The following is a 26,003-nucleotide window of genomic DNA, read 5'->3' as shown; positions in this document are numbered from 1 at the left end:
TGGTGCAAAAGAGAGAGCACACGAAAAAGAGTGTTTGAAACTCGTAGCAGCAGATTCAAGCAGTTGTATTTATGGGAGACCGGGTATAGTTGTAACACGGGGAGAGTTGTAACACTACCAATTCCAGGAATCAGGGATAAGATAGGAGTCATGTGACAGTTTCAGTTTTCTCAGACTTCCTTTATGATCCTTCATGGAGGTGTTGCCATCTGTATTGCCATCTCTCCTAAAGCTATAGCAGAAAATCTAATTCTGAGTTAAGAAAGTAAAAAAAAACTAACGAGATAATATTTTTTTTAGCACTTCCACTGTTGTAGATAATGTTGTATGCGTTGTATCAAGTCAAACTTCAGTTTCTCTAGTAAAGAATGGTGTATCAACCTTCTGCTAATTTCAAAGCACCATGCTAATACAGCTAGCTAAACAATGGGTGACAGTGATGGGGTAGGTTGTAACACGTGTTTGGAAACCATACCCTTACATACAAATAAGAATTTTTTTATGATTTTCACACCATGTGAAAAGCCAAAACAAGAAGGTAAAAATAAACTGCCGGTAAAAGAGTGAAGGCTGATAACTCCTCTTCAGATGAGGAAGATTTCTGGGTCATCTGCATGGAACTATTTAGAAATTCAAGACAATTCATGCACAAACACATACAATATACACATACACTCCCCATATTCACACATATTTTATTGTTGCAGCTATTCATTAAAAATAAAACTGTTGTTGTGGCATAACACTTGAAGTACCCTTAGTTTTTGGGCATTTTGTCTACCTGTTACAACTTACCCCAGTATGTGTTACAATCTACCCCAGTAGTGGGGTAGGTTGTAACAAAGGACCATCTTGTATTTGTCGTCATCTCAAAAAGTCTGTGACATAGTTGTAGAAATTTAAACTGTTTCTATTTGTAGTAGACAAATGTGGGTACATTGTCTAAAAGTTTCAGACATGTAGCTACAATTAAAAGGTAGTTTTGGTGCTGGAGAAAAAAAGTGTTACAATCATACCCGGTCTCCCCTACTTGTGTTTGGGCTAGAAAATATTTAAAAAAAAAAAAATATTTGTGAAAAAAAATTGTACACACATGCAAGTCTCATCGCACAGATGCACAAACTGATTTTGCGAATGTACAAAATGTGTGTGTGACTTATTTGATGCAGGCGTTCAAGTAGGTTATGCACCATATTTACTGCAGCAATTGTAGCAGAAAATGTGAGCTTGTGAGTTTCTTAATCTGTGATTTGTAAAATGGGATTTGTGCAGCTGCACTGAAGGATTTGTGAATGTGTAACTGTTGTGTTGTATTTGAGGGAAAGAAAAAATATCTACAAGTTTGCAACTCTTCCTCTGTGACTTCAAATTTACTGATACACATGTGTGGATAATCTCTACAAATGCAAATTCCACTGTCACAGGTGTGCAGTTGTTTTGCACCAAATATACCTTCATAGTGTCAGGTGTAGAATAGCTTTAATTCTACCTAGAGTGAACCACAAACATGAAGGCCTCGCCCACGTCTGTACCATAGCATGTGTGTCAAAAAAGCAGGCAATGAGTCATCTTTCGAGATGAGAACAGGCCTACTGTATCTCCGCTCAACCATATTTGAATGATATCTGCTGCACCACCTCAGGGTGAAGTCTCCATTCCCCCGGCCTCAGCCCCTGCCTTGGCAGAATATCAGCTCCCACATTCTGGGCTCCCAGAATATACATCGCCCTGACAGATAAAAATTTCCCTTTAGTCCATAGGAGAATATGATGTGCCAGTCTGTTCAGAGGGCGTGAAAGTATTTCACTTCGCAAAACACAGCTAACATCACTAGCCACTTTAATCCATGCATTTTGTGAACGAGCTAGGCCAAACGAAAGCACACAATATTTGTATGCTTTGCCCCTGAAAGCAAACCTGCTGTTGTGTAAGTATGGAGATGTAAAAGTATGCATCTCTCAGATCTATCATGGTGAACCAGTCCTCGGATCTAATTCCAGCCACTATAAACAGAATAGTTAACATTTTGAACTTGACATGTCTGAGATCTAAGATTGGCCAAAGCCCTCCATCCTTTTTGGGAACTATAAAATACAATAAAACTGGGTCTGAATCTCGAGGAGGGAACACACTCTATGGCCCATTTTTCCAGCAGAGTTAAAACATCTTTTTGTAACACCCAAGCCTGCGCAGGGTCCACCTAGTGGAAAAAAGATTAATAAACCCATAAATTGGACATTAACATGCCCTGAGGCGTCATGAATTGCGGGGTTAATGTAATAATTCCCTGAGGTTCTCCAGGAGAGCAGATGCTGTCTGCCTCCTGAAAGGGGGCGCCCTCTGACCGTAGGAACTCTTCGATGTAGCTTTATGGCTTGTGATAATGACTGACCTGAGGTCAGACTTGTCGTCTCTCTTTTTATTTTGTCACTGCTATCAGCCCCAAGCACTCTGAGGAGGGGCTCAAGAAACCACACTTAGCTTTTGTTGCTGTCTGTAGATTTCTTTACCAATTTATTTAACTTTTTTTATGCATGCATAAAAGTGAAACAAGGCTATGCAGAATGTAAAGTCTAAGCAGTCATTAAATGTGTTGTGTAGTGCAATGACTCATTCGTTAAGTCTTAGTCAGACTAGGAGTAGTTTAGCAGGTGCCATTATACGAAACACTGACATTTACTGTTTTACAGTAACAGTAAAAAAAACATTGAGATGGAGACCATCAGAGACTCGTATCAGCATTAAAAGACAATACAATTCCACCTGATGTGCGTAACATTCAAAACAGTGTCTGGCGCGTTTCTAATTAATCCGCAAACGTTAGAAGGGGAAACACACTCCCACTTGGCACAGTGCGAGGGCATTGATTTTGGCACCTTTTCTGGGCCCACTGTGTGGCCAGAGCCCTAGAATTGTTCTAACACTCTACCCTTTAAGATGCCCCTGGATAAAAATAATCAGACAACATGAACAATTTATCATTGTCTTTACCCAAATAATTTTAATACTTAAAGTTTACCTAGACAATTTTAGCCAAGCCAAGAACACATTTAGGATTACAAATAACATATGCATAGGTTTATTTATAACCCAACATGTGTTCTGTGCAATATTTACCCAGCCTTGGGTAAAAAACAACCCAGCAATTTTCAGGATCTGGATTAGAACTCCCTGATAGAAATACCCTACTGCTCTGCTCTGCTCTCCCTATGTCGGTGCTGTTGACCCATTGTAGCAATAGGCCAATAGACATATATGTGGTGTCATTATTGTCTATGTTTCATAGCACTTCAGTGGGTCTTCAAGTAGGCTACTAAGGACTGGAAACCTATTTAAATACTCCAATGAACAACCTATAATATTTAACATGAACTTACAGCCTGCTCGTGAAAATGCGCTCCTTAATGGTTTGACTGCTTTTAACATCTCTCTTCAATATGTCTGACTTATCGGCATGTGAAGTTCACATATATGGAGTTTCTCTGCATTTCCTGTTTTCGTTCTTGTGATGCATGTAATAAAAGTTTTTGACCACAAGAGGCTGATGTTTTTTTACTTAAGATGTAAGTCTCTACCTTCTCCTATCTTATTGCAGAATACCACGTGCATACACTGTCAGAAAAAAGGTACAAAGTTGTTCCTTTTTCTGTCGCTGGGGTGGTACCCTAAAATGTACCTTTTTTGTACCTTTATGGGTATAAAACACATTGAAATGTTGTACCTTATGGGGTACAATATTATACCCTAAGGACCAATAGTGTACCTTAAGGAACAATTTTGTACCAGTTAAATTTAAGGTGTACAAAACAGTCAACTGTACCTTTAAAGGTACAAAAATAGATCCTTAAGGAACAGTTATGTACCCCAAAAGGTACAACATTGTATTATGTTTATATACCTGTAAAGGTACAAAACAGTACCTTGGGGTACCACCCCAGCGACAAAAAAAGGTACAGTTTTGTACCTTTTTTTCTGACAGTGTACGCTGCAGTTCTAACACTGAAAATAATTTAGATAAAATATATTAAGGCAGCAATTTTGATTCATAATTGTCCTAATGTTTTGAGAGGAGGCTTATGCATTACCTTATTGAAACTGCAATCTTTTTTTTAATAAAACAACTACTGTATGTGGAAGTATGTAATCTTTTTTTCTATATTAATGCTTTACATAAAGTTATGAACTTCTTTCATTAAACAATAGCATCTCAGAACTGTTGACATCACCTGCATAAGTTCAGAGTGTAAAGAGATGGCTGCTGATTTGTTGTCATTTGTGCTTAGGCCGTGTTTTTACTTATTTACTGGTGAGAAAGGTAACCTAGTGACAGGGACTTGACAGTTGCCAGTGAGAGGCAAATGATTCTAGCAACACTGATGTAGCCAGCTGATGGTGTTTCTTCGACAAATTTTCCCAGACAATTCCTAGCTTTCATATTTTCCCAATACACTTAATGTTTGTAGTGGTATATTTATCCTTACACTGCATTTGGCAAACAAATGGACTTGAGTGTTGTGTGCATTCAATGAATATTAAAAGATCACACAAAACGATAGTTGAAGCTTATTATAAAGTGACACAATGAGGCACATATTTCCTTCGTCCAACAATGTGTTACTTTTGTGTTGTTTTGTTTATTAAGAAATATTTACCTAATTTACCCCACTACTAATTTAAACATTTTGTTTTTTTACTAATTGAGATCATTCATCCGTCCATTTTTTTTTCAAGTCATTTTTACTGTACTGTATGTCATTTGTCAGGTGTTTTAAGGAAGTGTTGGTTGTCCAGAAGCCAACACCCTTTGTTGAATGAGACAAAAATTCATTTACAGATAAAGTTCATTGTCAACTTAGATAAAGCTTCTCTCCTGACCTCATGCTTCACCCCTTTACATCCCAGCAAAAGGAAATGAAGATCAGAGAAGCATACATTCTAGGTTAGTTTAAAAGTCTTTCCTGCTCCTGCAGAATAATCCCTGGGAGAGGGCTACTCTGTGAACATACCTCGCATCCTTACAGCATTCATGTTCTGGTTAATCTGGCTACCCTCATGGTGTGATTTTCAGAGTTCCAGTAGGTCTGTGCCTTACAGGAGCAAAGCATCCTTTGTGGCTGGAAATATGGAGTTATTCAGACTTCAAGACCAGGCCCGTGGGGGGACTTTGTGATGTGCTATTTAGATTAATGGTCTTTAGAAAGACTCTTCCAATGCCACCCACACCACATAACTGGTGGTTTTTCAATTGAGAAATATGACAATTCAATCTTCCCAGAGGGTCACACAGATTTAACAGTATAGGATAAAATTACTAGACCTGAAGCATAGGGATGTTCTGAATTCATACTAAGCTTTGAAATATGGTACCCTTAAATCCCATGTCTCGTCTCTTGTCGCAAAAATGGATTGGTAGCATCTTTTTGAGTAAAATCATAAAATGCCCAAGTGCTCTAGTATCACAGCATGTAGTTTGAGGGCTTTCAGGAAATAATTAAGAACCATACCACCCACTTATTAAACTGGAAAGGTGGCTGTTTCAATCACCGGACTAAGCTCTTGGAAACAGCGTGTTTCGTCTCACAGAGTGGGTGCGTGCCGGAGCACAGTCCCCACTGGGAGACTTGTAGTGTGGCAATAATCGTGGAAATACTTGTAGAAGAATAAGCCTGCTTGAAATCACCATAAGTGAATGGGACAGCACAAGTTATACGGAGGTCCGTGTGGTTTTATAGTTCAGTGCCTGCGTGTAAGCGTGTGCTCTTTTCAGCAACGTGGGTGGCGGGTTACACTATCATCCCTCCACCCTCTAACTCCCCTTAGCTCTGTATTGTCATTGGATCTTTGGAGCCCTTATAGTTATCGCTCAGCTGCTTGGAAAATGGTAATATTGTTTCATAGTGAAAGCAGAGCTGAGGGCTGAATTCCTAAATAGACAGGCCCAGAGAGTTGTTGCAACCGCAGATGTCCAAATTACATTTACATAATAAATGTTTTTACTTAAAGATTTACGAATTTCTAGCGAGTCACTAAAAGCAGCAGCGATGTTCCGTCAGCATAAGCATCTGGTGGTGCCCTTTGGATTTGTCCGCATGTACCCTAAGAGTGTCACATAAACAACAGAAAAATAACTAGAAAGACAGAGAGAAACTTTCCACTGCTGTGTGGGTTTCCTTTTCTCCCCAGGTTCACGTTAACTCCCTCCCTTTCTTTCTTAGATTCCTACACTTGTTTGCTTTTTATTTGTAGTGCCAAGCTTGGCGTTAAATCTTATTTTTCGGTAAATAAACCAGTTTCTGGTAGGAATTACATACAACTCGGTGTGAGGTCTGTTTCATAAAAGGGGCCTGGAAGCTTTTATCTGAAATGTTTTCTGTTTGTGTCTTTTGTATGGATGCTTTCTGACAGCTTTGAATGAAACAGAGCAGGTTTTCTTGCATTTCTTGTGGTGAGTCTGTGGAATTTTTCCGCTTTCCAGGCATTGTGGTCATGTGGTCAAAGTTATTTGATGAGGCTGTATGTTCCTTCATTTCATTCCTTTGTTCTCTGCTGTCCCGTAAGTAGTTACAGGGTTTCAAGGACTCTCTCGCAGGTCCAATGTTGCACCTGCTGTGCTGAACATGAATGAAGTAAGGGATTCTGAATACGTACGATTACAAACTAAGCTATCGAAGACACCCTTGCTAACCCTATCAGTTATGACAATGATCCTTTTCTTATTCTCTGTACTTTAATCTAGAAAATAAAAATATATGTAAATAAATGGTGAGAAAATGCATCTTTCCACCAGAGGTCAGCCTTTTATTAATACTGATGTAAGTAACATTAACGAATCATGCTTTTGAATAAAATCTGTGCTCTTGTAATAAAACTAATATTTACAAATATTAGCATTATTTAAATGCATAGGTAGCAGGCCATTGGATTTGTATGAAGAAAATGCATACTCTTGAACAAATACAAAATAGCCCCAGTATATCCAAATAATCTTTAAAATATCCCTCATCTGTACTTCATTTTGGATGCTTTAATTTGATGTCAGACTGACACATTTCTCTACTGACATAAATATACTGTACGTTTGTAGTATGTACTGTATAAGGTGCACCTCAAAGTGACCTGAAATGTTTGAAAATTAGCATTTGTCCATAATAGAATGTCTCAGGTCGTGTCTGGCCTGGTGCTACGCGTCATTGCTTATCAACCTTGCATAAAGCCTCACAAGACACCCATTAAAATTAAATGATTATTCCTAAATGGCATATTCTCAACAGGCTCTAATAATGTCATAAAAAATATTTATACTATTTGAAGTGGTAATTACCATGTTAATAGACAGTAAGAACCAAACTCTTATGTCTTTAATATATTGACTGATGCTGAACAGGGCATATCTCAGAAGTAAGATACAGTTACCAAACTTTAAAATCCATCCAAACCCATGGAAGACAAAACAGAGACACTGTCGGCTCCAATTTAAAGCTGGTAGGGTTGCCAGAGAAAGCTGAAAGTAGAGAGTGTGTGGATTTTAAGAACTGATTGAAGCTTGAAGCTCTGAGGATGAAACCACTTCACGCCCCACTAATAAATGAAAGAGACCATAGGGGCTGTTTACACTTCGTTTTAAGATGTGTTTTCATCGATCGGATCACAAGTGGACGAGAGAGACACATTACGTTTACACATGGTATTTAAATCCGTCTCTTTTGTCCACTTTCGACCGCATCTGTCCTGAATACTGTGAGGGGGTGGTCTGTAAGACGGTGGGCGAGTCTCTCTGCTGTCATTCAAACGCGAGCGGGAGTAATTAGGAGTTTATATGGATGCAAACTTATATTATGTCGGAGCCCGCTGCTTGTTTAGTAAGTATACATGCTGCACAGTGTTTTGTACGTTTATTTGTTGGACCTTTCTCTGAATTTTCAGCGCAATTGATGAAATAGGATCGCGCAACTTTCACGCTTTCAAAACGAAACTACGGAGAACACCCCGCAGTAGTTTTATCAATGAAAGGCTAAAAATAGCGCTGTTCACCGTATGTTCACGGCAGAAGTCAAAAAAGACGTAAAATTAGTGTTTAATACCTCAGATTAGATAAATGGGCGGAGAGAAGGCGGTCGCATGTGGCTGTTCGAACACATTCAACCACATTGCGTTCCGCAACTCCAAAGCGATCCGACCGAAAGTGGTTTCGACTACCTCTGAATGTGGTTGAAAGTGGTCGAAAGTGGACGCGTTCAAAACGTTTTGAACACCGTTTACACCTGGCATTAACGTCGTCCACTTGTGATCCGATCGACGAAAACGCATGTTAATGCCAAGTGTAAACAGCCTCATAGATCAAATACTAATAATAATTTTTGGTATGCTTCAAGATATCAGATTTATACACTAGGACTACTTTTAATGTACATTCTTGTAAATTTTCTGTAAAAATCTATCAAATTAAAATTATACAAAGACTACAGCCACTCACAGATCAGGAAACCAGCTTGATCTCATAGACACTCGTAACTGCACTAAAGGCAAAATTAAGGTCATTCCTCTCCATCTATCTGATCACTTCTTCATCACTTTCAACATACACCTTCTTACATCACATACCCACGCCACCTCCAGTTTATTTCAGACGTAACCTTCGCTCTCTCTCCCTTAGTACCTCTCGGCTGAGGTGGCATCTTCTCTTTCATCTCACCACCTGTATTTAGATGCTGATGCTGCCAATGACACCTTACGCTCTACTCTTACATCATGTTTAGATACTCTTTGTCCTCTTTTATCTAGACCAGCTTATGCTACTCCCTCTTTCCCATGGTTGTCCGATATTCTCTGCGAGCAATGGACTAAACTTAGGGCTGCTGAAAGGAAATGGCAGGAAAAGTCTAACAACCGGACCAAACTCTGCCACTACCAGTCACTTCTCTCATCTTTCTCTGCTGCTGTCACTACAGCTAAAACATCCTTTTTTTACCACCAAGGTAACTAATGCACCCAACATAATTGGCAGCTTTTCAAAATTTTAACTCTCTCCTCTGTCCTCCTCCACCCACCTTCTCTTTGTCAGCTGATGACTTTGCAAACTTTTTCACCAACAAAACTTCATCCACCAGTAACCAATTCTTTTCACCACATATCTCAGAATACTTTACACTTAGGTTGTTTTCACATATGTTGGTGCGCACCGTGGTGCGGCCTCGGAGCGCACCAAAATACATTGTATCATTTTTCAGTTAGTGCGGTCCGTGTTCACATATATATATTTTTTACTTTACTTGAAATGCCGCACCGTACACCATGTGACAACGGTCAACGCTGTCATTGGTCTCTGACAGCTCTTACCGTCTCATGACCACCCCCACGTTTCCACGACAACCAGCTTGACAGGGAGAGCGCAGCTATCAAGATGTGGAGATAAACGATGCACGTCTTTGCGAAGTTTCTTTGCTTTAACGCGAAATTGCGTAGCTGTTCTATTAAAGCCTTTCTCACGGAGCCGTTTGTTAAAAAGCCCGTAATGTCACTGTTTGTGTGTGGAGGACAGCTATGCATTTATAAAATCATAAGCTCAAACGTAAAGGAGACAGCGAATCTCTATGCAACGGACCAGGATTGGCTTGTTTGTTGTTAACCCACAATATAACACCCGGCTCACGTCACAACGAAAGCCCAGTGGCTCAAACATGTGGAGAACTTCCTGTATTTGATTCGGCCTGAGGTCCAGCAGTGTTCACACCACAGGTGGGTCGCCCCAGAGTTCGGCAACAGCCGCTCCGAGACCACCTGTTTAGAGCGGTCTCGGAGCGCCCGTTTAGTGCGCACCCGAGTGCGGCTGTTGTGTTCACACTGACCCAAACGCACCCTACTCGGAGCGACACGTCATTTGGGACGACCTAAACAGTGTATATGTGAAAACACCCTTACATCTGACTTTCATTTCTCCTCGTTCTCTCCGCTCATTGATACCAAAGTTATTAAGATTCTCTCCACCCACCCCACCACATGCCCCCTTTACCCAATCCCTCCCATTTATTACAGGCCATTTCAGACACGCTCATATCAGCACTTGCACATATCACTTTCAAACAGGCAAAGTTGAAACAAGACAATTTCTCCAAGACAATTTGTTGTGGTTTCCCATGTCACAAACATGTAACCAATCTAACACAGTCTCACCCCATGTCGTCAATATTTGACGACACTTGACCATTCGTCAATATGTGACGCGGAGGGTATACCTTTCGCGTCATTTTTTGACGAACTGGGGACTTCAATACTATTACGTCCGTTGCATTCTCTTCTCCTATTTTCTTACCATTTTCGCGTCGGTTTAGGGTTAGATTACGCGAAATTAAACAGTGTACGCGAAATTAAACAGTGTACGCGAAATTAAACAGTTGTCACCTGGCGTTGGGGTTAGAAACAGTTGTCACCTGGCGTTGGGGTTAGAGTTAGGTTTGGGTAGGGATGTCATTATGTAAATCTAACCCTAAACCGACGCGAAATTGGTAAGAAAATAGGAGAAGAGAATGCAACGGACGTAATAGTATTGAAGTCCCCAGTTCGTCAAAAAATGACGCGAAAGGTATACCCTCCGCGTCACATATTGACGAATGGTCAAGTGTCGTCAAATATTGACGACATGGGGTGAGACTGGGTTGACCAATCACATAATCACGGTTGAACACATGCCCAGATTGGCTAATCAGAAGCACCGGGAGAATTCCAGTCAGAGTGCAGGTTAATGATGACTTAATTATGGTTACCCATAATTTGCTCAAAAAGAGTCAGTTGTTGGAGATATGTGACACGGCTAAATATACTAAGCTGAGTACCTTTATCTTTAAAATAAGCAAAAGAACAAAAATTGAAGATGATGAGATATCTGGTAAGCTAACGTTAAGCTAGTTAGGAGCAGTGAAAGATGCTGTCGGGCCTGAACACTAAGGGTGAAATCCATTCGGAAGTGTTCATCCCTATGTCCTATTCCCTTCAAAGATCAGAACTCTTGATGTGTAAACTCTATTAACACAATTGTGTCTCATACTGTGGCCGGTTGAAATACACTTGGTGAAAAGAGAAATGAAAACAATATGTATCGGCCTTCCAATGGTTCTTAACAGTCTAAATTAAGGCCGTGGATCGAGTGAACAGGTGGTCCCTCTGTACGCACTTCCAACACTTTCTTTATGCAAAAATATATCCTTTTATTTAAAGGTTGAACAGGCTTGACATTTCCATTAATATTACAACTTAAATGCTACATAAGTGAGAAAAGTGGTCAAAAGATTGTTTTAACCACCTTCACCTGATCCCACATTTGTGTTGCCTGTTTCCTAACTCAAACAAAAAACAACTACCTAGGCCTTTCCCAGTTGCACATGTATTCCATATTACCGTAAAACTAAGAGTAAACAGGCACACTTACCATAAAACTAAGAGTAAACAGGCACACACATTTAAACCCATACCAAATAACACATACATTCAAAACCATTAAATAATAATTATAAAATAACTTAAGTGCTATTACTAAGAGCATGATTATGCAAATGAAGGTAAAAAATATCAAAATGGCTACGACACAATATAATTTTCTCTTTGTCTGTAGCGACTGTTTATACAATGTCCCCTTCCTGAAGTGCAATTCTATAGTTCCTGGCTAACCATTTAAATGATGATGCCTGGTTATTAGAGAGTTCCATTACTTTCACTTATTTTGATATTCTAGGTATTCAAGCTGAACTTTGCAACCGTAATCTCAATGATGGGCTAAAGTTTGATAGGTGCTCCCTTAGATACTGGGGAGTTAGACCATTTAATGGTGGTTTGCAAAATTAAATCTAAAATGTACACAAAACTTGCAGCCAACGTAGTGTTGATAGAATCAAGCTATAATGATATTTCTAGAAAGCCTTCTAGGTCCTGCATTTTGAACATCTTGCCTTGCAAGACACCCAGCAAATGCATTAAAGTAATCTATTTTATAGATCTGAAATGCAAGAATTACCTTCTTAGCACTTGAAATGGAGAAAATTTGTCATAATTTTGATAATTCTAGAAAAAAGCTTGACAACATAGATGTGATGACAATTTTAGTTTTTAACCCTGGAGAACCCAAGAATCTCTTAGCATCAATTAACATTGGCCAAATTTGACCTGTGGGTTCTCCAGGGTTAAAGGTGCCAAAGAATGCATTGATACAATATGTAACTCTGTTCTCTAATACCTGTACATAGAAAACATGTGACTTTATGAAGTGCGTGCATGAGCTGCATTTTTAAGGTCATGCCACAGCATCTCAATAGGATTGAGGTCAAGACTTTGAATAGGCCACTCAAAGCCTTCATTGTCCTGCTGCAGAATGCAAGTTTGTTTCAGCTTGAGGTCATGAAAAATGGCCAGACATTGTCCTTCAGGATTTTTTTGGTTCCATTTATCATAGCAAGTCTTCCAAGTCCTGAAGCAGCAAAACAGCCCCAGACCATCACACTACCACCACCATATTTTACTGTTGGCATGATGTTCTTTTTCTGAAATGCTGTGTTACTTTTATTCCAGATGTAATGGGATACACACCTTACAAAAAGTTTAACTTTTGTCTCGATCATCAAGATGTTTTCGGGCAAACCTGAGATGAGCCTTTATGTTCTTTTTGCTCAGCAGTGCTTTTTGTCTTGGAACTCTGTCATGCAAAACATTTTCCCAGTCTCTTTCTTATGGTGGAGTCATGAACATTGGCCTTAACTGAAGCAAGTAAGGCCTACAGTTCTTCTGATGTTTTTGTTGTATCCTGTTGTGACCTCTTGGATGAGTTGCCATTGCGCTCTTGGGGTAGTTTTGTTCGGCCGGCCATTTCTGGGAAGGTTCACAACTATTCTATGTTTTCTCAGTGTGGTTTGCTGGAGTCCCAAAGCTTTAGAAATTGCTTTATAACCTTTTTCAGACTGATAGATCTCAATCACTTCCTTTCTCATTTGTTCTTGAATTTCTTTGGATCTTAACATGATGTGGAGCTTTTGAGGATCTACTTCACTTTGTCAGGCAGGTTCTATGTAAAGGACCCATATTTAGTGGCTAAAAAGCACATCACTTTGTGTATTTGTTGTAATATAATGTGTTTGCATGGTTTTGGTTCAAAAAACACATTATTTTCCACATACTGTAAATTTTTGTAGCAGCTCTAAGTCCGCCCATCTGTAACAGGTCGTTATGTAAAAGCATTGTTGTGAAAAATCACGGTGTAAACAGGTGTGAACCGACTGGCCAGCTATCCAGTGCGTTGTGATTGGCCGAATTACATAAACAGAAATGTGACGTTCCTTACCATGTTTTAAAAGCTGAGATCCCAAAGCAATACTGAGAGCCAGGAGATACTATCGTATTTAATACCTTATCAATACGAGCCTGAATCTGACCCAGAAAACGCAAATGACTAAGCTGATTGATCAACTTTACCAGCAAGATGTGAGCAGAACGTAACCGATTGGTAGGGTAAGGATACTAAAACAAAACCATGTCTGCATTTGTGATCGTAGAAAAGACTCTTCACTGCACAAAACTTGCGTTTGAATCGTCAGTAGGAAATTCTTTAAATATGAAAACATCAGCTACTTACAGGATGTCAGTCAGCAAATGTGCAGCACACAATCAAACATTTGAGCTGTACCTAACCACTGGTTTCTTAATGTTTACTCAATCGGAAGGCCAAACAAAGTCATTTGTCTTTCACAGGGAAAACACAGCATCTCCACAACATGGCAGCAGCAACCCTGCTGAAAAAAACAGCATACCAGCAAGACCAGCATATGTTGTGTTTTGGTGCTGGTTTGCTAGTGAACACCAGCTAAACCAGCACCAGCATTAGCACCAGCTAAACCAGCACCAAACCAGCATTAGCACCAGCAACCCATGCTGGTCATACCAGCAAGACCAGCATATATTGTGTTTTGGTGCTGGTATGCTGGTGACCACCTGCTAAACCAGCATCAAACCAGCATAGACCAGCATAAATCCCATGTTGGTCCATGCTGGTTTGATGCTGTTTTTTTTCAGCAGGGTACTACAGCGCAATTGAAAGTTACACCCTCTATCTTTGCGTGTACATTAGGGCGGTGTTATGCAAATGTTCAAACCAGTCTGATGTCTTACTGCATGAGCGTGTTGAACAAGATGTTTTAGGTAGGCGTGTATGAGGCTTCAGAAGATCTCTTTGGATTTGAATCTTTAATTTTTGCAACTTAACAGATCTTTTATGTGCACAGACATCATTTAACACTCTAAAAACAAAGAAAAACATGAAATCGGTCATATGACTCCTTTAAGTGATTTCTTGGTTGGGAAAAGGAGAAGCAGTAATTAGGCCTGGGTGTGGTTAGAGAAACTGAACTCAGGTGTGAAAAACCACACTTATGTAATAACGGGGGAGGGGGAACATCTTTTCACACATGGCCATGTGGGTTTGGATTTTGTTTTCCCTTCATAACAAAAACCTTCCTTTTAAAAACTGTGTTATCTTTGATTACTATTGAAATGATAACTATTGAAATGTGTTTCATGATCTAAAACATTAAAGCTCCCATTCTTTGTGTGTTTTTAACAGTGATTGTGTTTAAAGTGCAGAATATAACATGTGTTCATGTTTTATGTTAGGGCTGAAATGATTACAACTCGATTACAAAAATTCCTCAAGGCAAAAATTCTCCCTCGAAGCCTCATTAAATTTCTATGACGCGCACTATACGCGCAGGGATCTGATTCACACAGACATTTTAAATTTAGTTTGCATGATGGCGGAGAGTAAATGTCCAAAAATGACAGAGAATGTCTAAAGTTTGGGATCATTACATTCTTATTACATTACCTTACATTAAGCAGCTGAACCTAAAACATCCACTGCTGTTTCACCAAGCGTCGCTGAAACAAGGTAACGAAGCCTATTGATGTTTGCTGATTTTAATCTCATACTGTATTTGTAGCAATGTTATTATGCGATTTGACTAGATATAATGTTTAGGTTTGATGTTTTTAAGTAGTAAATTTATTCACGTTCAATTGCAAGAGAGTATAGTGTAACACGTGTTTCACTGAAGAGCCTTTACTACTTTTGGAGAATAAGGAACACCAGGGGAATGGACCAGAAAGCAGGCTCGTACGGAGAACAGAGATTTTGATGGATAACTATACAGATTTTTTTCTTTAATCAAAGAAGTAACCAAACAAAAAAAATAAACATTCATTCACAAAAATGACTTGAGTTACTCTTTTCACATGTGTAAAATTCAATATAACTCCCCTTTAATAAAGAAAACAAAACCAAAATAAAATATTGTTGTCTTCTCTTTCAATTATTTAATTATTGTTTGAATATAGTTTTAGGTTTCTTTGGCTTTATGAATGCTATTTGTAAAAGCAATTTTGGTTTTAAGAAGGTTATTATGAACCTTAGTTTATAAAGGTTTATAATGTAGAGTACACTCTTAAAAAAAATGGTTCTATATCAAACCAGAAATGGTTCTATCACTTGCTTCATATATGGAACCCCCAAATGGTTCAATATAGAACCACTTTAATGGGTTCATTAAAAAGAACCCCAAATGGTTCTTTGAAACAAAGTTAGATGGTTCTATTTAGAACCATTAAAGGTTCTTTATAATTATGAGGAATTTATTATTGATAAGAAATTATAACCGATCCTGAAAATTATAAAAGTTTACTATTTATTAATTGTATTATACAGAAATATAAATCTATAAAAATTACTTAAAAATCACATCTCTTTATTCTGTATTAGACAGCAAAACATTTAGTTTACATTTAAAATGTCTCATTTCATTCAACCATTTAGTTATTTAATTATTTCCACTAAGCATTTTCACTTTTTTATAAACATACATGCGTTTATATATATATATATATATTAAAATTGCATCTCTGTATTAAACAGCTAAACTCTTAATTACACTATACATTCAAAAATTTTGTTCAAGTTATTTCCCTTACGCATTTTCTGTTTTTATAAACAAAGATACTGTACAGTATATGCAGTACTAATTTTTAGTAACTTTTACATGTGTCTGAAATGATGAAAAGAAATCACAATGCATTTAAAGACAATTCATGAACAATCTATTAAATAGAATGACAATTTACACAAGTTGATTGTACAGGTATTTAAATTTAAGCATATATTTTATAAATTAAAGTCACTGTGTGCTTAATGGCAAAAGGGTATTGAACATTGAAGAGAAAAAAACCCGCAAACAGTCATTCCACAGCCTGTGATGTCAATGTCTTCCACATATTATGTTCACATTGTCCATTATAAAGTTGATACTTTGAGATTTGAGAGGATCAGGAGAGCCGTTGAACACTATGGTTGGTGTGGGATCTTTGGGTTCCTGTAAAACAAACATTTCACCTTTTAAGTGCTTTTTACCAATTAACAGAAGCCATCAAATAGACTTAAAATTACCCCATAATAACACAAATAAAGTATGACAACTAGGCAAGTGACACTCAAGAACCAACAAGACTCATAATAATTGATGTGGAGCTGTATGCTATTTAAGGGTAAACAGAGTAATATTTTTATATTTGCATTGAATGCTACTTTAAATGAAGTGCCTCAAATGCTACAGAAGACTATACTTACACTATTTACACAGCAAAGGAAGCTGGGATTTTCTTAAAATAATGCTTGCAATAACATAAGTGCAGCATTCCTCACCAGACCTACAAAGATAAAAATTATTGTACATTAGGTACAGAAATCAATTACAGGGACATTTTACTCAAAAAAGAAAACTCATTCACTCACTCGTTATTTCAAACGTTCACGGCTTTCTTTCTTCAGCAGAACACAAAAAGATTTTGAAGAATGTCTGTAACCGAACAACGCTGGTAGCAATTTAATGGACACAAAACCAATGCAGGTCAATGGGCACCATTGTTGTTCGATTACCATACTTTTTTAAAATATCTTTTGTTGTGTTCTGCTGAAGAAAGTGACGACAATTTTCATTTGTGGGTAAACTTTAAATCTTTCTCAGCCAGCGTCTCTTTATTAACAAGTTAACTCTTCAATGGCAAGGAAAAAGTTTATACTAACATTATTTTCATATTTTCACTTATACAATTTATAGGTGCTAGAACCTTTACATTGACAATGCAAATAAGGCTACTTTACACTGGGCAAAGAACAAGCATATGATGTAGTTACCTTTCAATACGGTTCACTTCGCATTGCGTCAGTTAGCTGACGCTATGGGGGAAACTCCTGTTTACTCCATGACTGAAGCCTATTGGTTAACGTCTGTACAAAGTACAGACCAATGACGTTTGAACCCGCGCGCGGGAGGAACGCGTCCTTATATAAGCGCGGTTCAATCGTCAGGAGCTCATATTATTTCTCCTTCAGCGCGAACCTCTCGCTGCTCCGAAGAAAAAGAAGAAGCCTTACCTCGCCGTTGACAAAAGCCCTGCAGCGGAGTCCAGGCCTAGCGTCTTCCCCTGCCGTTTTCCGGCTGAGAACCGAAGATAGCAGAGTCCAGGTCTAGCGTCTTCCCCTGCCGCTTTCCGGCCGAGAACCGAAGATAGCCTTCGCTTGCCGTGGTACGAGCCCTGTGCAGCGGACACACGCCTGACGAGGTCTCCCCTGCGGCCGCCCGGTAAGATCAATACTTTTAATATAAAGCTATAAGCTAAAAGAGCAGGCGCTGTTGTAATAGCGTCCAGCACAGCGGCTCGGTGAGCCTCTCTGCTATGAATTTCCTCCGAGCGCGTTACCGGTCTGGCACCTCCCACGCCGGGACCGCGCTTATGCTTTGGTTGTCTTATCCATGTTTCGTGCTCCCCCTGCTGTTCCTCTCTCGCCGGGATGAACACACGGCGAGCCATGAGACTAGATGGATGCATAGACAAGCACACACGGACTAACCCCCCCTGTGTTCTGTCACACCGCAACCGTTCATGCTTACAGAGTCCCTTCGCTCCTCTCACATTCAGTGGCGAGATCTCTGGCACATATATTAATCCCCCGAGTGCATCGGGTGATACCGTCACGACGCATGGCTGTTCTGTCTGTGTTGCTGCTCCCCTCTGCCGTTCCTCTCTTGTTGAGATGAACAAGCGGGGAACCGTAGACCTGGATAGATGCATACGACAAGCAAACACGGGCGGTCTGCCCCTGTCTCTGTCATAGCACAGCCACTCGTGCTCCACGCTCGCGGAGTCCCTCGCTCCTTTCCCCACAGTGGTGAGGTCTCTTAACGGCTTAGCTAGCACGCGGTATTACGGCTCGCTGCCTCTAAATGCAGCTGTCCAGTGTTCAACGATTACAGAGCTTCATGCCCCTCCCCTCCTGGAGCGGCGCGATCTCATTCGTCTGCTTGATAGGGCCGATTCGCCGCTATTGGAGCACCAAGAACACTCATTATAAGAGAGCTTCATGCCCCTCCCCTCCTGGAGCGGCACGATCTCATTCGTCTGCTCGATAAGGCGGACACGCCTCTATTGGAGCGCTAAAACACTTATTATAGAGCTTTACTGGCCTGAGCCGATCTCACTTCAGATAGCTCATTTTTCGTCTGCCTGGTAATTTCTCTCTGGTTTAGACGGAATCAGAGGCAGAACGAATTTGTTTATAATATACTGAGGCCCGAATACCTCCCTTTATTCAGTCCCGTCCTATATCAGTGCGCTGAATATTGGTACATTCTTGTATATATACCCGGTTTTTCTGCCCTTTTAATAAACGGCAAAACCGCGGGCCTCACGGCAGACTTCCTCTCTGCGATGGGTTCAGTCTGACATTAACCACCTAGACATACTACCCTGCTCTGTGAGCCGTTCGGTCACCGTCACTACTGAGGCTTGTGCACCTGAACGGCTGAGCTCTGGTCTCCGCAGCACAGCTGCATCAACAGAGAACGAAACTGTCTGGGAAAAAGGGGTTATGTCGCGCCTCGGCTGGACTGCCCTGAAATGTTTTCTGTGTGCTGTTTATCCAAACATACTGTGTAATACTGTCGGCTATGCGACCTCACTATAGTGGCGAACGGTATTTGATTCCTCTAAAAAGAGTAATTTCCGTGCTTACTATACTGTGTATTGACACCCCGGTTGTACGGTGTCTCTAAACACTTTATCGCCTTACTGACAAGCAATCAGTAATACGCACACACGGCCCGCTGTCCATAATTCTATCGACGCTAGCCGAAAAAACCCCGGTTTGGCCAAATACTGTGTATTGACACCCCACGACTGTACGGTGTCTCTAACACCTTTCTGCCAAATTCGCTCGCAGCCCACCTCGGTTTCTCCGCTACGATGCTGATGGCGCAAACGAGCACGGTCTTACGACTGTTATTCTCTCTTCCTAGAGAAAGGACAGCCTCAGACTTTTGCATGGCTCCAAGCGTTTGAATCGCGCCCTCTCCGGACGGCCACTCAAAGGCTTACAGCCAAGCGGTTTATGACGTTTTTCGGCCATATAGCTGATTTATATTAGCGGATCCGAAGACGCTCACACCTCCGCTCCAATACTCGGAGATATTAAGGGTAATATCAACCTCAAGTGAGCTTGCTACCCGCCACAATAAGTTTCAAAGCTTAAAGCGCGCGCACAGTCAGACGCGCGCGGCATCTCGTTTAAGACGGGCGCACGTACCCCTCTAACGAGCCTCAGAAAGCTGAATATCGTGGCATTCTGTTCATAAGTCCACTTCAGTTTGACTAAGCAAAGGTCCCGCCCCGAGCTGACGGCCGGGAAGCTTGCTTAAGTTACACACTGCTGCATGAAGTGCTGTCATTACGAGCTAGCCCAGCATTTGCTGTGGGTTGAACACGCTTTACGACGGCAATCAGCCTTCGGCGCGTGGAACGCCGTTTGTCTCATATAAATCACCTTGTACTGTGAATACGGTACATTAAGAGGATGATTTAGCACTGCAGCACTCTCGACCGTGTTATTGTGATAATGCGGTCGGGCAATCTACGGTGGTTTCATTATTTACCGAACCAGACTGAGATCTCGCCCCCTGAACAAGCTGACGAGTCATCTCCTTTATAAACTCATTGCATCGCTTTATAAGCTATGTTCAATCAGAGTGATACGCATCTCATGCTTAAACTACCAATATTAACCCATTACGATGGGCGTGCGGAGATGGCATCCGTGGGACACGACCTACATTACGTGCCTTATGACACATTGACACAAGCTGCTAGGACCCCTTTCACGAGGCGTCCTTATGCAAAGTCTGATCCATTCTGTCTAGTGACATTTGAAAGTCAATACCCCCCGCGAATCGTGGGTGGAACACTTTTCTCCTCACTACAGAGGCATGGCGGCTCTCTCCCCTACCTATATCTATGTGGCCGTGATAACAGCGAACCACGCTTTTACGACCGACCATTCATTTAATTCACAAGCCTGTCATCTCTCAGATGCGGACGGCGGCGGTAACAGCGAACCATGCTTTTACGGCTGGCCATTCACTTTATTCATAAGCCTGTCATTTCTCAGATGTGGACGGTGCCCGAGGCACAGCGCTCTGGAACTGTCCAAGGTCCTGGATGACAGATACGTCTGACGTACATCAGACGATCAGCTGTTCATCTGCGTCACAGATCACTCACTAGAGCACCTGTCAATACAGGCTATTTATGGATCGTTGACGTTATCACCTCCCGTGACAATTATGCTCACTTGTCTTAGAGCATGGGCATGGTAGAGGTTTCTCATTTGACAATTGTGACACGGCCGGCTGGTCCCCGCCGTCCACGTTGTCAGTTTACAGCTTCGACATCCCTGCTTCGCGCACTACTGAGGTTTGTTGCATTAAAGGTGCGCCCATTAGCTCACCTGTATGCACGATATGGTTTTTAATTATATGCGTCCACCGTGCGCTTAGAGAAGCTCACATGTACACGCTATAACATTTTGGTATACAATAAGATGCGCTTGGGAAAGCTCACCTGTATACACAGCTGTGTTATGCTTTGTGACACATACATTGTTGTTCATCTGTGTACGTTCACGGTGCGTTGGGTGCCCACCGTTACGTTCATCAATCATATCTGTACACATTCACGGCGCGTTCTGTGCACTGATTTATCTATACGCATTCACGGTGCACTGAAGAGTTCACCCGTGTGCGCACAATTTATTATCAGAACACATGACGGCGCGCTCGAGAATCTTGCCGGCCTGTGCATTATAACACTCTGATATGCATTCACGATGTATTCAAGTGTTCACCTGTGCCCGTGCAATTTATAGTCAATACACATTTATGGCGCGCTTGGAAAGCTCACCGATCTGTGCACTATAATACTACCTACATGCATCCCGATGCGCTCGAGGGTGCACCTGGGTTCACACTATTGTGGTATCTGTATAATCCCACGCTACGAACCGTTCTGCCGCATATTATAGTCAGATCGGCCGTTCGTGAGCTTCGCAGATCACTCACTACGTATGTCTGTTGCTAACAGTGGTTATTTAGATGGATCGTTGAAACCATCGCACTGGCTCACGCCCCTCTATGAGCTATGTCCTATATAGAGCCCACTCTGTGCGAGTTTGGCTTCTTCATGAACTTGGTCTACAGGGGTATCTATATATCTATATTTGATATCTGCTACGCGGCCGGCTGGTCTTCGCCGTCTACGTTGTCAGATTGTACAGCTTAGACGTCCCTGCCCTACGAGCGCAGGTTCTCTCGGCTCAATCATGCACGCTCATGCGTTTTATGTGTACACCACGGTGCGCTCAGCGAGCTCACCAACGTGACTCTGAATTTACTTATCTCGCACAGCCGCGGCGCGCTCGGTACCTCGCCGTCTTGTGCTATGTTATGTGCCCCGGTGCGTTTAAAACCCCACCGTGTGCGCGTCAACAATTTATATGGTGCTTACACATTTGCTTTTAAAGCTGTGAATATGCCGGGTATAGGGCCACACGCAGTGTCTCTCCGGTAAGGCACTTCAGTACGTTGTGTATGCACGGCGTGATGGGATTACGTTCCCCCATAGCGTCAGCTAACTGACGCAATGCGAAGTGAACCGTATTGAAAGGGAACGCTTAGGTTACTCACGTAACCCCGGTTCCCTGAAATAACGGGAACGAAGCATTGCGTCTCTTGCCGTGCTACAAACGTCTACGCAGCGAGTGTTATTCGGCTGCGCGCTTCAGTCGAATAATATGAGCTCCTGACGATTGAACCGCGCTTATATAAGGACGCGTTCCTCCCGCGCGCGGGTTCAAACGTCATTGGTCTGTACTTTGTACAGACGTTAACCAATAGGCTTCAGTCATGGAGTAAACAGGAGTTTCCCCCATAGCGTCAGCTAACTGACGCAATGCTTCGTTCCCGTTATTTCAGGGAACCGGGGTTACGTGAGTAACCTAAGCGTTACCTTCTGTGGTTTCCTCTGCTGTTCCAATGAGATTGGCGTAGAGATGTTTTTACTTCATTCTTTTGCACTCCTGATGATGGTTGGGGCCATGTTATTTAGAGATGTTTCCATGTTCTTCACCAAGTCTGTTCCAAACCTCATTGTCATTCCATGCAGCATCTTAAAATACAAAATCTTTATATATTCATATTCATATATACTTTCAGACAAACAAGTTCCTTAAAATCTACATTAACTTGAGGTTGCAATTGACTAGTGATGTATTTTTCAAAACACAATGTTCAATAAAATATAGTGTGAAATATACAGAATTAAAAATAAGTCCTCAAACACTTTACAGTCTTTAATGCTAAATTCTAAATGAAATACATAAGAATTATCATTAAAGCTATAAAACACAGATTTCTTTTCTTTTTGATGAACATTAGTGACAGAAGTCAGGTTTACGAGGTCCCTTTAAGCACCTTACCTTTTTGCATCAATGGGGTTAATATTTTAAAGCCAGTGACGTGTCATAACGGACCATTTATTAACCATGGTTATCTGTGAGGGGAAGGAAAAAAGCATAAATTACACTTCACAAACCAAATACGCATAAAAACCTGAACACGTTTGGTTTTTAAAACATTTGAATGTTAAATGTAAGTGTCTTAACAGCTACCATCACATTAATTCATTGTGTGCATCACAGAAAACATGCAAATCTAGACTTGTTGCGGATACGAACGCTGCACTGCAATCGTGCATTTATAATAAAGACCGGCGGAAATTTCCCAACTGTGGCCACCAGTTTACTTTTTTCTTCAGAGTTTAGCTCCAACCCTGATAAAACACTCGTGAACAAACGAAAAATACTCACGGAATATGTGTAAAACTGCGACAAACATTTACATATAATTTCCCTTCCACCCGGTTCCCTTGACCACGCGCTTCATTCGTCTCCTTACAACACACAGCTGTCTTATTGTGATTGGCAATTTAATCTAAAATGACAAAGAAATAAAGCAGGACTGTAACGTAATTCATTAAAACCCGGAACAAAATGTATTTAACAGAGCTTTTATAACTGACGGTTGACGAAGCCCGTCAGTGCTTTAACGTTACCAACAGTATTTTTTAACTGAGGTAAATATTATAAATGTAGCTTCTATCACTATTTAGCACAAGACCTCTTACAAAATAAATATTAACTAATTATACTAAATATTTCAGTAATATCGTTTCAAAAATGTAGAACGTTTACTTACCTCAGGGTACCAACAAGCAGACATGCCGGTCCGGAGTCCGAACTCCTCAGTTTGAAAAGAAAAAAAACTGTCACGTCTGGAGGCTCATCTTCGCTTATGGTGCAACGCATATATACGCCACCAGAGGGCACTTTTGCGATTATTTGTTTTAAATGCCCCTTCAGGTTAAATTAAACATTGACAATATAGAATGTACAAATATAAAGAAAACACCTGGTTATTCACCAAAAACGCAAACTGCACTGTAAGTTTTATGCTAATGTACAAACTTGCATAAAAAAGCTCACAAGAAATAAATCATACAATAAATATGAATAGCCTATTTGTTGACTCTCTCTTTATTTGACCACAGCCTATTGAAACAAAAAGGTTTGTGAATGAGTTGTGTTGGTCTGTAATTATTGTGTAATCTTTAGTTTACACTTCAGTCACAAACGTGAATTATAGAACCATTTTAATAAAAATGGTTCTTTGCCCTCCAAGGGCTCTAAATGGAACCCTTTTTTTGGTAAAAGGTTCTATTGGCCAAGTATAGAACCCCATGGTTTTATATAGAACCTCAAGGAACCTTTTTTTTAGAGTGTAGGCTTAATTTTAGTTCAGGGTATTATGTAAATAGTTAAGAACTATAATCTACTTCCAGAATTGTTATCCTTAAATTGCTGTAAATATCTCTATGTTAATCAAATCAATTTGATATGTATGTATTTGTATGTAGACTTCAAAAATAATTCAAACCCAATACTCTCTGTGCTTTCATCCACCCAGCATATCACATAAACACTGAATTTAAATATGAAATGGCACTTAAATAAAAATAAAAATAAACAAAACAAGTATAGGAATTATACCCATAGCAAAATATCAATATACAATTGCTGAGGAACAGTTCAGCAATTCAACACAGGCAAACCTCTTCAATAGAATGAATCAAACCTCTCAATTAGAAATATAGTCCACAAATGTAAACAGTTCAGTTTGTATGAATAACAAAAACCTCAAAGTTCATCCGTAATCGTAGATTAATTGTTCGGTGGTCCAAAACGAAGATATTTAAATGCACTTATTGTATTCTCAAGTCGCGTCCAGCTGTTGCTATGGTGATCCAAGTTACTCTTGGGGTTGGCTCGCCATCACGTTGTCACGGAGGGTTTTTTTTTGTTGCTCCAAATGACTAAAAGTTAGCGTAGAGTCTGTTTACAGCCACTCAAGCGGAGTTCGTCAGCCACAAATCACTTTCACAGTGTTTGTTGTCTCCGTAGCACAGATCTCGTTGGCCAAAGATCACTTTCACTTTTAAAGCAGACATCTGTTCATGGTCATCAGATTTCAAAATCAGCTTGCATCCACTTCAATATCAACAATAATCACACTTTCAATCATTCAATATTAATATTCAAAGACTATGTTACACTTTCAATGCATTTTTGATGGTAAAAAAACAATTAATTACCATTTTGCACATTTGATGATTCACACTCGTGTTTCTGACTCGAGCATCATCTCTCTCTACAGCTGTTGCGTGACTACGTCATACGTATTTTCGTCATATCCGCATACGAAACCATATTATTTCTGCATTTAATTAATTTTTTTTCTTTAAGTTATGCTTCCATTTTTAAACATACATTTGGACTGTAGTTAATTTTCAACAAAATATTTTTTTATCATCTGTAACTTAAAATACTTAGGGTTCAGGTGGTTATGGGGTCAGATTTGTTTCGTATTTCTGAATAAATATACTATGATCCACAAATAAATATAGAGAAATTCATAAATATTTTTTAAATCCACAAATGCACAATAAGCGAACCATAAATATATGTTAGACATTTCATAAAAAGGAAGGAAATTCACAAATAAATAAAATGGGATTTGCAAATGAATTTTTTTTATAAATATATATTTTTATTTTATTTATATGTGAATGGCTTCCTGCGCATTTGTGGATCGCTTTCTGTGCATTTGTGAATCGCTGCACACATTTGTGGATCGCTTTCTGTGCATTTGTGAATTGCTGCACTCATTTGTGGATCGCGTTCTGTGCATTTGTGGATTTGAAACATTTCTAACGTCAAGACGTGCACAAGAATCCACAAATAGGTGGACTCCGCCCACCGTCTACTCCAGCCAATCAGACAACAAGCACACTGTGCTGACCAATCGTGGCAAGATTTCCCTCCAACCAATCACATTTTGTTTTACTGTTAGGTTGGGAACACAGTTGAATTTCATCAGGCAATCTTTTGTAGGCTGCATACATCATCAAGACTGTCTTATTTAAAAAAAAATAACTATTATAAAGTTGACTATTATTCTTAGTTAGTCGGTAATTGTTGT

General features: G+C 40.2%; 1 long non-coding RNA gene across 1 annotated transcript; it reads right to left on the bottom strand.

The window, feature by feature from the left end:
• Window positions 1-15,836: 15,836 nt before the first annotated feature.
• Window positions 15,837-24,665, bottom strand: LOC135786213 (uncharacterized). Its single transcript, XR_010546902.2, has 4 exons — window positions 22,886-24,665; window positions 22,417-22,575; window positions 16,649-16,728; window positions 15,837-16,394 (listed from the first exon to the last, which is right to left on the bottom strand). It is a non-coding gene; the product is annotated as an uncharacterized lncRNA (long non-coding RNA).
• Between the last annotated feature and the right edge of the window lie 1,338 nt (window positions 24,666-26,003).

The sequence above is a fragment of the Paramisgurnus dabryanus genome, chromosome 4 (genome assembly GCF_030506205.2).
Source record: "Paramisgurnus dabryanus chromosome 4, PD_genome_1.1, whole genome shotgun sequence".
Taxonomy (NCBI): domain Eukaryota; kingdom Metazoa; phylum Chordata; class Actinopteri; order Cypriniformes; family Cobitidae; genus Paramisgurnus; species Paramisgurnus dabryanus.
This window is presented reverse-complemented; position numbering and strand designations above follow the sequence as displayed.